This window comes from Eumetopias jubatus, unplaced genomic scaffold (genome assembly GCF_037043125.1).
Source record: "Eumetopias jubatus isolate StellerSeaLion01/CBP00866 unplaced genomic scaffold, mEumJub1_p1.0 scaffold_8, whole genome shotgun sequence".
Taxonomy (NCBI): domain Eukaryota; kingdom Metazoa; phylum Chordata; class Mammalia; order Carnivora; family Otariidae; genus Eumetopias; species Eumetopias jubatus.
In genome coordinates this window covers 12,806,816-12,823,910 of record NW_028274814.1, presented here as the reverse complement: position 1 = coordinate 12,823,910, position 17,095 = coordinate 12,806,816, and positions in this window count along the sequence as shown.

The window sequence follows — 17,095 nt, the reverse complement described above, 5'->3', positions numbered from 1 at the left end:
AACAAGTAAGGTTGGGAATTCAAGGGTGTAGCCCTGAGGGGGTTGACCTCATGCATGCAATTTCTTTGAAGTCCTGTGCTTTATCTTTAAAAGAAGGCAATATTTTTATTCAACTCCATGATTTCTGTGTTTGCTTTAAATGTTTGTGGCAAGTGGTCTAAATCACTTAGCTATCATTACTTAGCTTAATTCCCGCACCTTATCTCCAATCTTTGAGTAAAACTGAAGCCTCAAGAGAGATAAGCCATAATAATGTTTCAAGTACTTTCTAGCATGCCAGTGGGGATCCTCAGGGGTCTTAGGATCTCAATCTTGAATAAACCACAAGTTTAAAGGGCCCCTCATTTGTATCTCTGAATCTCCATATGTCTGGCACAGTGCCAGATGCCTATTTGTCATTACATAATTGTTTGTAGAATTGACTAGAACTGAAGTTGGGAAATTTCTTCTCCATGTTCAATAAGCCACTGCCTATTTTAGCTTATTCTTGGTGCCTTCTAACTAAAATGCAATTGTTCTTTGTACTGAAGGGAAGATCAAGGTGAAGGCTTAAGGAATCCACTGTAGTGTGTGTTCATACAGGGATCGCCAAGACTCAGCTCTTGAAATAGGTGTTTCAGGTCATCCCCTCCAGCCTCAAGGAGACCAGACATTTTTCTTGAGCCTCAGTGAAGGAGTCCAACAGACTGTCTGGGAGCACAGGCTCTGTAATCAAAATGCCTGATTGCAAACCCTGGTATCACCCTTGACGTTTGTGTGTGTCTCTGGACTTGTCCGTTGACTCGCCAAGGCTTCATTTCCCTCCTCTGTTACAAGGGGAAAATAAGAATACTACCTTAGTGGGTTGTTGAGAGGAATACATGGAAGTGTTCAACATAAATCCCGAGACAAAGTATGCCCTCATTAAATCACTGCTGTTCTTACTACTAAATGCTTGACTGAAGGAATAGAGAGATTGTGAGATGAACCCAAACCATTTTGGTTAAAAATACTTTGAAAATGTGACCCAAAATCTAGGTAGCAGCTCTAGACAATAAGTAACTGCCTTTGTGTGAAACTCCATAATTTCCACAACGAATATAACAATTAAAAATCTTGTCCCATCTCTCCCATACACACATGCATATATATTCCCACCCAGAAATAGTAAAATAGTTAGAGGAGGAAGGTTTGGCCTACAGGTCTGTGCTGCAGTCGTTTCTCCTTACTTCTAGAGCCTGAACTTCCCCAGTAGCTTCGTGTGCATGGGGCGCTGAACCACCTACCTCAGAGTAGAATGGTGAGCAGCCTTGGACTCCCACTGAGCTTTAGAAGTTAGCTTTCCAGCTTTCCCATAGCAGGATTGCCCTGGTTGACAAACATAAGGAGCCCAGAAGTTTCTCCTACCCACAGATTCCCCCATTCCTCCATATGTCCTGGGAGAGCCCAGTGCTATCTAGGAATTCCAGAATTAGAACAAGCCATTGAGAATGTCATGTTTAAGGGTAGGCAGGCTGCTGACTAGTTATTTTCTTAACATCTTCTCATCCTTTGGCATCTACTCCAGGAAACGCCAGCCAGAACTCTCCAATTAGCTACCATATGGATAGCATCTATAGGAAAACAATGTATAATCTATATCAGTTACGTGCTTGATGAACACAATTTCATGGCCAGGAAAGAGTGAACAAGGAAGTAGGTCTCTCACACTGTCCTCTTAAAAAAGTTATCAGGCAACCTTACACCATGGAGTCTATTTTCTCAAAGCACCATTTTACTCCGTTTAATGTGACTTAAACACCCGCATTCTTACCGACTGGTTTGGGTGAGAGTTAGAAACATTTCATGGGCAGAGTAGGAAAGTTCTCCATCCAGGAGAAGTATTTATGGTTTTGAAATTCCTGCAAAAGAAGTCCAGATGAGGATCAAAGTCCAAGGCATGAAATAATCATTGTGACCTTATTTTCCAAAGCTATTCCCACAAGGTTAAGTGCTCCACATCCCCCTTGTTCAGGCCCAGACTTCTAAGAGAAGCACATTTGAGACAGGTGACGTGGGGCCGTGCTAGGGTCCTCTAACCCCGAGCTAAATGTCACACCCAGATTAGGACTGGCGAGCTCTCTAATGGACTGGAGAAAAGCATAAGGTCCAATGGGGTCGTTCTGGGTTCGTGACCAGAAGTGACATGAACAATGGCGGGGGCGATGCTTACAGCAAGAACTTGGAAGCTTCTGTTGAAAGTGGCTAAAAAGTTCTGGCTTCAAAACTCCCCTCAGGTAAATTTTTGCCTCAGACAAATCTTAATAGCTCTGGTTTTATCGGAATCCTGTGACTTCTCTGGAGAGAGTATTTGCCTTGAAGCAGTCAATGTCTGTTATAAGATTTTATGCCAGGGTCCAAACGATCCAAATGTTGAGTTCCTGTGCACACAGTAGGGTCTTTGCTGCCACATGCTTTACCATCTGTCCTGCTGAGTTATAAACACAGTATTAAGGACTTCTTCATCTTCTCCGTGGCCAGGTCACCTAATGCTCGTCTTCCCTTAGCTAGAGGGGAGAATTCTCTAAATTGCTGCTATCTAACCTGAACAAGAACGATAGTTTTAAATTGTCTCTCCTTGAGGAAATAAGTGAGCCGCTAGGTGCACTAATCCAGATAGCCCTACCTATGTCAACAACAGATGAGAAAAAGTGTTCGATTCTTAACATTTGAGGTGTTGGAGCAGATCTTAGCTCTCAGCAAGGGCATGGTTTTTGTCTTGGTGTTTTCTCCTTCAGCGTTTATTTAGCAAAAAGAATAGTCACACACATGGACTTTGGTTTGTTGATTTAAAGAGAATTTAAAATAACTTGGCTAGAAAAGCCTGAGAGGATTATACCACAAAACAAAGCCTTGCAGTGGCAGCAAAGCTAGAGGTAGTTCCTGGGCTCAACAGCCATGCAGTGAGTTTGAATCCTGGCTTCTCCCCTCCTTAAGTGTGTGACCTTTGCCACTGATGAATGTATTGTTTTCTCATCTGCAAAAAAATATGGTAATAATAATGAAACTTTCTTCCTACGGACATAGTGAGAAGTAAATATGGAAAGAATTTAGAACAATGATCCCCACATACCAGGGGATAGGTTGTGGTTTTAAAAAGGCCCCCAATACAATACCACTTTCCCTATCTCCAAGTTCCGAGCAAATTAAGAGGTAAACTAAAGACAAAGGAAGAGACTAAAACATCAGTTTGGTTACTTGATAAAGTCAATGCTAAAATATAGTTTAGGGTCAGGGGAACAGTAGGGTACACCCCAGAATTAGGCTAAGTTTCTTTTTCTTTCTTTCTTTCTTTCTTTCTTTCTTTCTTTCTTTCTTTCTTTCTTTCTTTCTTTCTTTCTTTCTTTCTTGATTCTATTTATTTATTAGAGAGAGCACGAGTGGGGGAAGAGGCAAAGGGAGAGGGAGAAGCAGGCTCCCCATTGAGCAGGGAGCCAATGACATGCAGGGCTCCCCCCCAATCCCAGGACTCTGGGATCATGACCTGAACCAAAGGCAAAACGCCTAACCAACTGAACCACCCAGGCAACCCTAAGCTAACTTTCTTACTTGTTCCAGATACATGTGGACCACTACAGGCCTCCCAACCTGGGGGCCCAGAGAGAGACAGAAAGAGAGAGAGAGAGAGTGAGTTGGACTGTGCCCTTCTTGGAAAGGGTAAGGGGAGGGGTAAGAAGGTTTGGGGGGAAATCTGTCCTTCTGGAAGGTCAAGGAATGGGAAATGAGTGCCCCCCTGCCAACTCGATCATTTGTTGTGAGCAATTACAATTAAACTGTGGACATTTCATGCTTGACCTGCATCATTCCCTAGTTGACCTGGGACAGAAGACACCCTCAACAAATGTTTCTGAAGGACTGAAGGAAGAAGTGCTATATACTTGGCTATTTGTTTTTATTAAAAATCATCTCCAAGGAGACTATAAATAACTTGCCAACCCTTCTGTGAAACTTCCCTGCCAATCCTGGCCTTTCACCCTCTGCTCAATTCTCAAATGTGGTGTCTGTCGATCTCACTTGGTCCTTAGCACAGGCAACCTGTGTTTTTTTTTTTTAATTTAATTTAATTTATTTATTTGAGAGAGAGAGAGTACAGAGGGAGAGTGAGAAGGAGAAGCAGACTCCCCACTGAGCAGAGAGCCCAACGTGGAACTCAGTCCCAGGACCCCAAGATCACGACCTGAGTCGAAGGCAGATGCTCAACCCACTGAGCCACCCAGGGGCCCCAGTCTTAACATACCTGTTCTTTCTCTCCACCCATTTTATCCCTCCGGGATCATCAGCACTGTGTACACTATGGGCTTCACAGCATTTCCCAATTTTGTGACTTCCTGCTCTCTGCAGAGGGCAGAGGGAGCAGAAAACCTGATGACAGCAAGTCATCAAATGAGCGTTCTCCTCCACGGTGTAGGTGTAGAAATGGAGAAGCAGGGAGGGAAAAGGAGGAGAGGGGTGCAGCGCAAAGAGTTAGGGCTTTGCAAAAAATACGTAACTGTGCTGAGTTTCTGCTGGGAGCTAGTCTGAGTCCTAGGCAGAGAAGACACAAAGAAGAGCAACAAACACAATCCACGCCCCGCCCCCAAGGGGCTGGTAATCTGGAGTGGTGTTTTCCAACCTTGCTTTTGCTTTCATGTAGAGGAACCTTCGGAGTGAGCCCCCCCTCCCCACCAGGTGACTCAAATGTGTCCCCTCCCTTCTGGCACCCTCTGAAAATCACCCATCCCATCCCATACACACTACACTGGAATGCTAGAATGTTCCAAACGCGGGAGATGGAGTGAGGGAAGGCGGAACTGTGAATGTCACCAGACGTTTTCCAGGAAAAACAAGCACCCTAGGGCCCCATGCAGGGAAGATTGCCAGATTTTGCAAATAAAAATAACAGATTACCTCCCTGATTGGAGGAGATTTATATTTAAAAATTATTCATTATTTATCTGAAACTCAGATTTAACTGGGCATGCTGTATCTTACCTGGTGCCCTTACCTGATGCATAGGGACTCCGGGCATACCTCCTGGCTGCTCTAAGCTGCGCATCTGGACTCACAGCTTTGGAGCGATTGCACGGGTGCTGTCAGTTCAAGGTAGTGGCCTTACCAAGTCCTGCTTGGTCAGTCTTAGGAAATTTGCCTGATTGTTTTCTGTCTTCGTTTTAAAATTATTATTAGGAAAAAAAATAGGAAAGGATTGCCAAAGGTGGACATTTCCAATTTTTCAGGGGTGAAATTGTACTACAAGTCCTGCTGTACCAAGGATTGGGGGGACTATTAGTAAAAGGAAATGCTAAGGATGCTACATAGGAAGCCTGGAAGTTTCCGCCCTGCGGAGCTGCATTGACATTCAGAAGCAGGCTTTTGACTCTCTCGCCCTCTAGTGGCCGAAAGCCTAAACAGGCATTTGAGTTCCTACTTCAACTCTGTCCTCCCCTGGGACTGCTTTGACTCTCAGGAAGTGAAGTGATTAAGGAAGAGACTAGAAGGGGCAGGTGCAGATGCAGGTGGATCCTAAACCCAGCCTAAGAGGCACTTGGGTCCAGGAAAGAGATGGAGAATGCTTGCTGTTCTCCTGTGGCCCTCTTGCTTCTTCAGCATGCTCCAGGGCCAGGTCTCTGACACCCACCCACCCACCCCCCCACCCCCCACCCCCCACACCCCCCACCTCCCCGGGACTGAATCTGTCCACGGTTACCTTTACTTTCATTCATTTACCAGAAAAAGTTCCTGGAGTGCCAACTGTGGGCCAGGCACTGTGCTGGGTGCTGGGCATGACACCTAAAACATAACAACATACTTCATGATGATTTGGAGTTAAACCAAGGACTTGGCAGAGTTCTAGACATTGTACCTAAGGCCAATTGAACACATCGCTAGGCACAGGAATTTTAGATTTGTAAAAGGTTCTACATGAGTAACACAGTTTTAATTTTTCTGCCACATCTTTGCTTTATTACTCATACATACAATGTCTCTTTGATAAATGGTCTTTGGACTTCTTGACAGCTCTTTACAATTTTGCACATAGTAATCAATCAGATTGCATATAATACAAAATTAATGCCATGGGCCTAGAACCATTCATTCCTAACTTTATGGGAAAAAAGAGAGGCTTGGCAAAATACTAACTTCTTTTTGTTTTCCTAGAATGTGCAATGTCATTCCTGACATTAAAAGAATACACCAACAGTAACCTGTTTGGGCAACGAAGTTGTTTTGGAAATAGTTTGGTCTATTAGTGGTAGGACTGACCAAACTAAATCCACCTAAAAACCTCGGTGAGATGTTGATGTGTCATCTGAGGCTGTTTAGCTGCATGGGGTCATCTTCCCAACTTCTGCCACCCCAGATTCTATTAATCTGTACACCATTCCAAGCTTACCTCCTGAGTATTTCTCAAATCTGCCTCGTCTTTTCATTTTCCCCAACTCCTTAGTTCAGATTCTCACATCTTTTTTCCTGAACTAGGACAATGGACACTTGAGTGTAGTCCCTTTTCCTGCTTCTTTCAAATCCATTCTCCACCCAATTAATCTAAAACACAAATGCGACCATACCGTTGCTGTTTTTATCCTGCTCATGACTCCACAGTGCTTATAGGATAAAGTTCAAGCTTTCTGTGCGTCGAATGCATGGAACTGTCACCTGTCTAGCCACACACCCCCATCACTCCATCATCCCTCTCTGCCTGTCCCTGCTAGTGTCTTGTGGGTGCCCTGAATTGGTGTGTGGACCTGTTCAATGACTGTCCAAACACATACATCGACTTCTGTGCTGTCTTGGTTTTCGTTTTCTCCTTCATAAAACCCGAGCCCAGAGGATACCAAACCCCATTCTACACATGTCATGAAGCTGTATTGACTGTAATATGCTCATCAGATTCCAGAGGCTTCCTGCCCACCCCTCCCCCCATGCCTCAGCTGTGTAGCATTCTCTGGCTAATTTCCTTTGGGCGTTGTGTTCAATTGGATTTTAACCTGCACATAGAAGAAATAGTTTGGTTGCAAAGGTTCATTCATTCATTCACCCACTCATGAAATGTTACTGATGGGGTGAGAGTGGGGATTCCCAAACCCGCCCCCCCCCCCGCTGTCTTTCTGAGGGAGCAAGATCTTCCCTGGCCAATGCTTCCTACACTTAACTTTCCCAACCAGTCTTGCAAACTTCATGCCTCATCCAGATCTATTATGTTTAGATGACTGAGGTCACTGCATTTTATTTTCGTGTAGAGCACTGCAGACATTGAATAAAAGTGCCAAGATAAATACCCTGTGAAGTGGAGAGGACATATCACCGTGTGGGAGTGAGCTGATGAATACTAAGGGCCCTTGCGCATCTGTCCAGCCATGGCACTACCGACTTACGTCCAACAGCTTTAATCACACATCTGGATCCCTTAGAGATCATGACCCACATTGGGATAGTAGAGGGTGGGGGGTCATGTGGTGACCGACATGGATAGAACCGCCTATCCTGTTATGCTTTCTATTCACTCACCACACTTACACGGCACTTAAGGATGTGCTGGGTACGGTCTTCCTTTCCTCCTCCCGGCAACCCTAAGGTCTTGGAGGCCAGGATTTGGGCTTGGACTCCAGACTCTGTGCCCCGTCCGCACTGACATTCTTTGAGAAATAGTAGCAGCTCAAAGCGGCTAAAGCGTGTCCTTCCCCTGACCTTCAAGCATAGACCTTGTCTATGCAGTCGGGATTTGTATGAAGGAAGAACACAGAATAAACATAGGTAACCCTCTTTTCCCTTCCATTAGTGAGGTTGGGGTAGGGGATGGCAGCACTGTTTGGGGAGGGAACGGTCCCCAGCCTGGGTTCCCCCGCCTTACCCATATGGACCGGGCTCCTCCGCAAAGCTCTAGAAGAACCGAGACAGAAGGTTATGATTGAGAGGAGTGTCCGCGTGTCTGTAGCCTAGAGCCTTCATTTCACAGATGAGAAACCCCAGGGCCCAGAGAAGCCCAGAGAAGTTAAATCACCACTCATCCAAGATCACACAGCTCGAGTGTGAGCATAAGGTGGTTTCGGCGTAAATAGAGAACCTGAATGAAACAGCATTTTGTTAATTCCTAGCTGCCTGCCTCTGTGTTGTTATCTTTTTATTTTTAGCTCACCAGGCCACATGTGATGTTTATCTTTTCCTCTAATTGGACACACATAGATGCTGGTTTGATCGTCCACAGGATTTCTGTGCAAAAGTGCCTCGGACTTGAGTGTAAAGGATAAGCTTGAACTTGGGAGAATATTTAAACCGGGGTGGCAGGTGGCAGGGCACCTGCCCTTGTGAGCAAATACATGGGGAAGGCGGGAGGGAGTAATGGGGGGGACATTGACTGTGACTCCCAGCAGACACACACCGTGAAATACAGTGCGTGTATCACAGCTCCTAACTAAAGGCGCGGCTGCTCACCTCCAGCCCTCCCCCTGCCCCCCATTCAGTACAGCCAACACTGTGCCAACGGAATCATTTTCCTAAAGCACAGATTTGGTCCACTCATTCCTCGTCGCCTACTGGATACGATTTCGACTTCTCATTTGAAATGCAAGAACCCTCAAAATTGGCCCTTGCTTATTTTATCCATCTTCTGCCAGTTCCGATCCCCATCATCAATTTTTTTTAAAAATGTCTTTACTTTCTGCCATTATTTGCCACAACCCATCTCTCCCCATACTCCCAAACACATACGCCCCACTCATACTCTCTCGAGGTATTGGCCCTTGCACTTGAGGTTCCTTGGGTTGAAACGCTCTTTCCCCAGGGATGCACCTGGTGAAACTCTATTCGTGCTTTGAGACCACACGTTACCTTTTCTCCCAAGCTTTCCTGTTCTTGACCAACGTGGCCACTCCTCCTTCTCTGCTTTTTGTTTATATCTCAGCTAGAGCTCTATCCTTCTTTCTCTGATTAAGTGAACATAGACATTATCTTCTTAGTCTATAGGGTTTCATCATTCCTTCATTGATGCCACCAGGCAAAAAACATTTACTCGGCATCTCAGTGCGCGCAGAGCTGTGGTAGGGGCTGGGGTGTCAAAATGACCAAAGCTAGTCTTACTCCTGTGTGACTTCACAATCTCACGAGAGGGGCTCATGCATAAGCCGATAAATACTACACCGGGCAATGATAAACATTCACATACCTATGGCTTGTCTTATTAATGCCAGCATCCTTAGCATCCTCGCGTGGCAAATTAGTGCTCAGTAATTTTTTTAAAGATTTTATTTTTAAGTAATGTCTGCATTCAACGCAGGGCTCGAACTCACAACTGTGAGATCAAGAGTCACATGTTCCCCCAGCTGAGCCAGCCAGGGCCCCCTGTGCTCAATAATTTTTTTTAAAAGAAAGGGTGAGTGAATGATGGGATGGATGGATTGGTTACCAACACCAAGCCAATGTTCTCCAGACTGCAGTGTCTTATAAAGCAATGACAAGAACAAAATATTTTACTTTTTAAAAAGAGTTATGTACTTCCTATACTATAAGAAAAGTAAGAAGATATATCACTGTTTTATCGAACCCATAATTTTAACAATACTATCAAGGAGAAAAAGCTTAAATTTTTTAAGTGAGTCAATATTATGTCAATCCTAGTATAAAGTGTAGCAACTTGGTATCAGAAAACAAATTGCTGATGTTTGAGAAACACTGACCTGAACAAGGTAATTTTCAGTTTCCTTTTCCTTAGTGTTTTTTTTTTTCTTTTCCTGAATCCAGTCTACATGAATTTATCTTTAGAAGTTTTGGAATGTGTTGAAATAAATCATTTTACTGCAAAAACCTGCAAGCAAAGGCAGTTATGAACTATTTAGTTTAAATCTTGAAAAGGGTAGGCCAAAGAACATTGTGTTTTGAAGATGAACCATATTTATTATTTATCTCAGAAGTGATTCTGCAAACTCTCCACTTGAGTGTCCTGCTTTTCACAGGCCGTGACCTCCTCAGATGACAAGGACTAGGCCTACCCATAGGTTGGGTTATTATTTATATGAGGAAGCAGGAAGATTAGGAAGTGGCTTTCCCAGACCTCTTGAGCAGATGGGCATGGTCCTTTGACATTGAGGATAGAGCTGGAGCCACTCTGGGAAACCAACAGAAACCTGTGCTTGCCCCTCACTCAGCTGCATCCCTGCCAGCTTCGTTCTCTACCATCGTTAGTGCGCGCGGGCTCGCACTCTCCCTCCCTCCCTTTCTCACCTTCCCTTCCCCCATCCCTTTCTCTTGCTGCCTCTTGGCTAATACCTGTTTGTGGGGCTCTGCTTTGGCTGCCATACTGTCAGTATCTGGGGTGACCACCTGCACCTAGATTTCTCAGGACTTTCCTGGTTTTAGCTTAGACATGTCTGCATCCACGGGCGCCTGGGTGGCTCAGTGGGTTAAGCATCGGCCTTCGGCTCAGGTCATGATCCCAGGGTCCTAGGATCGAGCCCCATATTGGGCTCCCTACTCAGCAGGGAGTCTGCTTCTGCCCCTCCCACCCCCCCCAAATAAATAAAAAAATAAAATCTTAAAAAAAAAAAAGAAATTTCTGCATCCTGGTAACACCCAAAGTCCTGGGCAAACCTGGCCTGTTGGTCACCGTAACTCCTTTTTCTCTACACCTCATTCAAATTCTGTAAGAAAGAAGAGGGAAGATCTGACTGGTCTCTGAGCCCCTCTTCAGCCCAGAGCTCCCTGAGCTCTCCAGCAGAGAGCTCTAGCTCCCCACTCCCTTCCTCAGAAGGGGCTCCTGAGCAGGGCACACTGGAGATTTTATCAGTTCCTCTTTGGCCTACTTTACTACACTAGTTTGCAACTTATTACGGTCTTGGGCTTTTTTTTTTTTAAGATTCATTTATTTATTTTAGAAGCGGGGGGGAAGGGCAGAAGGAGAGAGAGAATCTCAAGCAGACTCCCCACTGAGCGTCGAACCTGACGCGGGGCTCGAACCCACGACCCTGAAATCATGGCCCAAACTGAAATCAAGAGTCAGATGCTCAACCGACCGAGCCATCCAGGCGCCCCAAGGATTTGGGTTCTGATGCACATGGGTTGGGGGTGTGTGTGGAAGGAAGGAGGTGTGTGTTGGGGTGGAGGAGCAGGTAGAAACTACTTACCATCTTATTCTTTTGCTTTCATGAACTCAGTCACTTCACATAAGCTAGACTCCTCACAGAGTGTTGTGGAAAACTTGGCCCAACCTCTAATTAAATATTTTATCCCGCTAAAACCTTGCCCAGTTGAGCAATTATAAAGTTTGAGAAAGAATGTGTTTCAAAAGCAAAGCAGTATAATCCGGGAAAGAAAATGTTAAGCTCTAGTAGCACATGGGGGAACACAGAATTCACCTGGGGCGGGGGCGGCGGGGAGAAGCAAAGCCACAGGACAGGTGGTAAATGGCCCCAGTCTTCTTCCAACTCTCACTTGGCTCCTGAAATTAGGTCCTTCATTATGAAAACTGTTTTATTTCATCTGCAAAGGGACCTAACTTATCCCCTCTCCTCAAATGGGGTGGGAAAAAATGAAATCACTGTAAAAATACTTAAGTTCTGAAGCCCGTGATTGGTTTTCAAGAATTGCCCATAAAACCTGAGGCTGAGGGGGGCTTGGTGGAGAAACTGGAGAGTGGCCCGCCCTCCGAGCACCCCTGCCCCTGCAGGGTCCCCCTCCCCACCCCCCTCCTGGGGGTGAGATAGAAGGGCAGTGGGTTTGCACTGACCCTTCCCTTCTTTGTTGTCTGCGGCTCTCACAAATAACGTTTGTGGCTATTACTCGCTAAAACGAAGAACTGAAGAAAACATGAAAAAGCAAAAAAACTAGGTGCGTGATTGAAACAAAGTCTAGGTTAGTGTTTACTTGGCAGAGAAGCATATAGACACAATCAGTGCAGTTGCACAGGTTTCTCCCCTGCCTGGTAGGGAAGGCGAGGAGCTCTTGAGTTTCGGGGGCGGGGGGCAAGGAAAGCAAAGGCTTCAGGGGGCAGCAAGAAGAATAGTCCCCCTTCAGGCCCCTAGGAGGCATGTCTTAGACCTCTCTTTCTGCTGTACCAAGGTCACAGCCCCCACGCCCCACCTCTACTGTACTCCATCCCCCCCAGCCTACAGGACCATGCCTGTACCCCCACTCACCTCACAGGCTCTTTCCCCTATCGCACCATGTCCAGGCTCGCCTTCATTATCTCTGCTGGCTGGTCCCAGCCGCACCTCCTGGAGGAAGCCCTGCCCCCAGGTACCTGGGATGTCCGTGGGATTATAGAACCAGCACACGGGTAAGCGCACCCATCACACACAGCGCATGCCGCATCTCAATGAGCAGAGAAGGTACGAATGCCTAATGCCTTGTGGCCTGTTCAGCAAAGACCCCGAAACAATACCAGACCCAATCCTATGGTTGAGGGGAGAGGGATTTTAGAAAATAGGTCTATTCTCCCCTGGACCAACCGTGACTGTATTGTCCATTGCAATAGAGCAAAAGGAATGAGAATAATTGAAGGGTCCCCTAGGGTAGTTGTGAGAAAAGAGTACAAAAGATCGTAAGCATGAAACAAATTCAACAGAGTGATGGCTGACGAGGGAGGCTGACTGGCGTTAACTCTCTGGGCCTCAGTTTGCTCATCTGCAAAATGGGAGAGGGCAATAGAAGCTAACATTTGATCCCAATTTTCTGGCCCTGTGATTGGTTCCCCCTAGTATCTGCTCCCCCCAACAGCTCACTACAGCTTTGCAGGGCATGTGGAGAAGCCCAAGGGCAGAAGTTGGCCAGGGAAATGCCTCCCCAGTGAGGCCTCACCAAATACTCTCTAATGAAAGGGTTCACTCTAGCACCACTGGGTAAAGCAAGGAACAAGCAGGGTGCTGGTATCTGTGGGAGCGCTCACATTCTCGTGGGCTCCACCCTGGGCCTTTAAGAACTCAATAGAAGATGTCATGGTTTAGCCAGCTCTGGGATGCGAGGGGTGAACCTATCTATACAAGTTGCAATACTTAAAAGTTGCCACCTGGGATCCAGACTTGGTCTGCAAGTGCCCACCCGAGTCAGAGCTGAGCGCTGGTTTCTGACATGCTTCACATGACATGCTTCACACATTGCAGCTCCGGCTACACCGTTTGGCAGACGTGGTCTTTGCTTTCCAGCATCTTCCAACTTAAAAGAGATAAAAGAAACCCCGATAAAAATGAACATCAATGGATTCTCTTGAAAAGCAAGCAAATACGTTTAAAGCATTAACACATTGGATCTGAGGGTAGTTCCTAGTTATAATGGCCTGAAGAGTTTTATGGGGTAGGGGAAGAAAGTTCCAAGACATCGAAATAGACTAGAGTAGTGGGGGAAGCTTTCGGCCGACTCACTTCTTCTTCCTTGTTTGGCCCGGTCTCCTCAGAGCAGCTGGGGTTTTAAGGACTCCAGTAAGATCAGGAAGATTGGTTACCCTCTGGAGAGAATGCCGGAGATATAAATGGTTCTCTGGTCACATCTGTGAGATCTTTGCCCTTAACGCAGAAAGGAAAATTCTGTTTGGATGGGTGAATCATACAGAATATCATATGGTGGAGTTTGTATTCTCTGATGTGAGGTTGGGAATGGGGCTTGTGAAACAGCTCGGACGAGGTTCACACCTTTAATTAATGCTTAAAGCTCCTCGTAGGGAACCTCGAACAGCATTACTTATGCTCATTTTGCATTTGGAAACCTGAGGAGCACATGGGGCTTATCTTGGGCCACGCATAGGTGACCATCTGTGCTGCCCAGCCAGGGACAGTCGTGGTTTCTGCATCTTGTCCTGTTACGATTGTGAATAGTGTCCCCTTTCCCTGTCACAAGTGCTCTGGTTTATAGTTAAAGAATAAGGTCGCCCTCTCCAGCTGACACGCTGCTGGCAAGGGTAGGATGGGAGAGCCTACATTTCATTCACCAGATCATCCATTTAAGCAAATGTTTTCCCAATTTGCAAGAGTCTTTTCCTTCTGAACTCCATGGTGACGCACAGCAGTGTTCGCTTAGGAAAGGGGATGTGTAACAACACATCAAGGCCTGAGGGGGCTCGGGTTGAAACATTTTTGGTTTGTTTTTCACCTGACTTTGTGTCGTTTCCCGTTCAGTTACCAGTGCCTTTGCAAATTACATGTTATGGCTTCCGCAAGCATGAATTATTTCTTTTGTGTCCTGATTGTCCGATCAGGGTAGGCTCTCTTGCTCTTTTTTTTTTTTAAAGATTTTATTTATTTATTTGAGAGAGAGAGAATGAGAGATAGAGAGCACGAGAGGGAAGAGGGTCAGAGGGAGGAGCAGACTTCCTGCCGAGCAGGGAGCCCGACGCGGACCTCGATCCCGGGACTCTGGGATCACGACCCGAGCCGAAGGCAGTCAGTCGCTCAACCAACTGAGCCACCCAGGCGCCCGGCTCTCTTGCTCTTAATAGGGTTTAAAATAAAAAAGAATTTGAAACGTATCAGCACAATTCCACGAACGCTGGATGCTAGCAATTCCTCCCTTGAAGAGCTTACATCAAGGACATTGACATGCTGTAATTAAATAGGCCTGCTAAGAAGTCACATGCAATAGTTTCTGACCCTTGTGAGGAACACCCATTGGGGCGGCTGTCTAGAACCAGCGTTATCAGAACCAGTAGTGGTCCAGTTCTGTAACAGGTTAGCTCCGCCTGCAAAATCACCCTTTAGCTCCCTTATCTCCATCACTTGTCTTTCCTTTGAAATGACACTTTTTTTGTGTGTGTTAGCTCATTTTGAGGCATGAATTGCCAACACATGGAGCCATTAACCAATAAATAGTCTTGCGCCTTCACTGGTTAACAGAAATGGAGTTGAAAGTTTAGCCCCCTGGTATCATTATTGTAGCCCTCTGTACGACTGCAGGAAAATCACATTTCAAGTTCCTCCCGCTTTCCCTCTGCCTATCACAGCAAATTTCAAAAGTATGGCAGTAGGCAGATTGGTTTGCAATAGCAATTTTTAAACCTAGAAATTAAATTAAACCTAAAAGCACGGTGTGCTTCTAGTTCAAATAGGGTTTCTTCCAGAAAGAACATTTCCACAGTAACAGCAATGACAATAATAGTATTTTTCATGAAGATCTGAGTTACTGAGCTTACGGAGATTGCAGAAAACAGTGTTTTCTAGAGACCCCTCTCAGAGAAGCTGACAATCAGCTGGCAATCAGGTCCTAGTAAGGTCTGTGTGCTCTGGAGAGAGATGTTACGGAATAGCCAGTGCCAAGGCATTAATACAATGCTTTCTCGAATTGTTTTCAGTTCTTGTTCTCAAGGAGAAGGAACAAAGGGCCAGTAACTAGTCTGGTAGAAGCTTTCCCCCATAGAACGGTCAGAAAGTTTAACTATTCAAGAGAACATGATTTACTGTAAATATGTGTCTAGATTTCATGGTCCTTAATGATTTATGTTAATTCTCTTCACTGGTAATGCCTTTTTCTTTTGTGCATTCCACAAAGAGTTTTGCTTGGAGGACTATCTACACGGCCTGCCATCCGCCTTGCCGGTGGGGGAGGGGAGGGTCCCAGCCCCTGGAACACATGGTGGGCAGAAGGGCTTCCTTGGGCCGCCTGGAAACTAACCAGAATTTAGAACTGGCGGGAGAGCAGCCCCTCTTTTGCCCGCTTAGGGATCAACAGGGCCCTGAAGGGCTGCCCTCACACTTTCCAAACAGCCCCAGGAAAGCAAAATCTACGTCTGAAAATGGATTTTTTTTCCCAGCCTGGATGAAAAGGCTTCCCAGCAGGCTGGGTGCTGTTGGTTGTTACGGACTGCCATTGAAAGTACGCTGTTGTCTCCTGCATCCTGGGGCTTTTGACACTATACCATGTCAGGTAGGAGCTGCTAGGAATTGGCTCCTCTCTCTCTCTCCCTCTCCTCCCCCCGCCCCAATCAATTCTGGCATTAATAATTTGCAGACAACTACACAATACACAAGGATCAGGATAATCTGGACCTGGGGGCTGAACACAGATCCCTCCTTCCTGAACATTTTGTATCTGAGAGAACAGTAAGGTTAAAACAAGATTCATCTGGCATTTGCCTGCGGGAAATCAGTACAGAAACTGTGTAAGATTAGTTCCTCCTTAAAGCAAGATTACCAGGTAATTCTGTTGCAAAGTCACGGAGACCTTGAGCTCTGTCAACTCAACTGCCTGTATGCACGCTGCCAGGCGTGGCTTTAACTTTCTAGAAGATTCACCACCTCTTGCATTTCAAGAAAAATCCTGTGAGGGGTTTCAAGGTCTCTTCTTCCCTTCCTGACGTGAGTTTGGCTCACTCTCTGGCATGGTCATTTTCCTTTTCGTCTACATCCTTTGTCCTTTAGGGGCTTCCACATCGTTTTTCCCTAAATGGCCAAAATATGTCCCCCAGACTGCCAAAACACACAGGTGACTCAAGGTCAGAATCTGGAGGATAGGCCAGCCATTGTTCTGGTGGATTCTTGATCTAAATTAATCTAAAACCTTGCCCGAGTGGCCGGTTCAACTGGGTCAAGGTATATTCAGCAGGCTAACCATTGTTCTTTTTTTCCCTTCAAGTGACTGGGGCCGCTGCAGATGAAAATACCACACTCTTCCTACTAGTGATTGTGTTACTGTTAGATGGCTAGGATGGCAGAGCTAATGTTGCTTAGGTTATTTTCCCATCTTTTTGTGTGTGTGTGGACATTTTGCCTCCTATTTTCACTTTCTGGGAAATTTGCCAGTTTTTCAAGGACTGGGTAAAGAACAAAATAAATATTTGTACATAGTTTAAAAGGAGAAAGAGTATACTGGATGCCACTCTGCCCATCCAAAGAAAAGCAATTTTATTGCCTTTCAGATATTTTTAAAGTAATTCACTTGAGAACTTCAGAAGGTTGATTTTACTAGTTTACTTTTCAGATTTGTGACCAAGGGGTGTGTGTGTGTGTGTGTGTGTGTGTGTGTGTGTGTGTGTGTGTGTGTGTGTGTGTGTGTGTGTGTGTTGGGGGAAAGGGGCGGAGTCAAAGCCCAGGCAAATGAGCACAAACTTTTTAAAGTTCAGTTGAAGTGACTGAAATTGTGTGAAAAGTAAACAACCTCTTTGTATGTGTTAATCAGGTTCTAA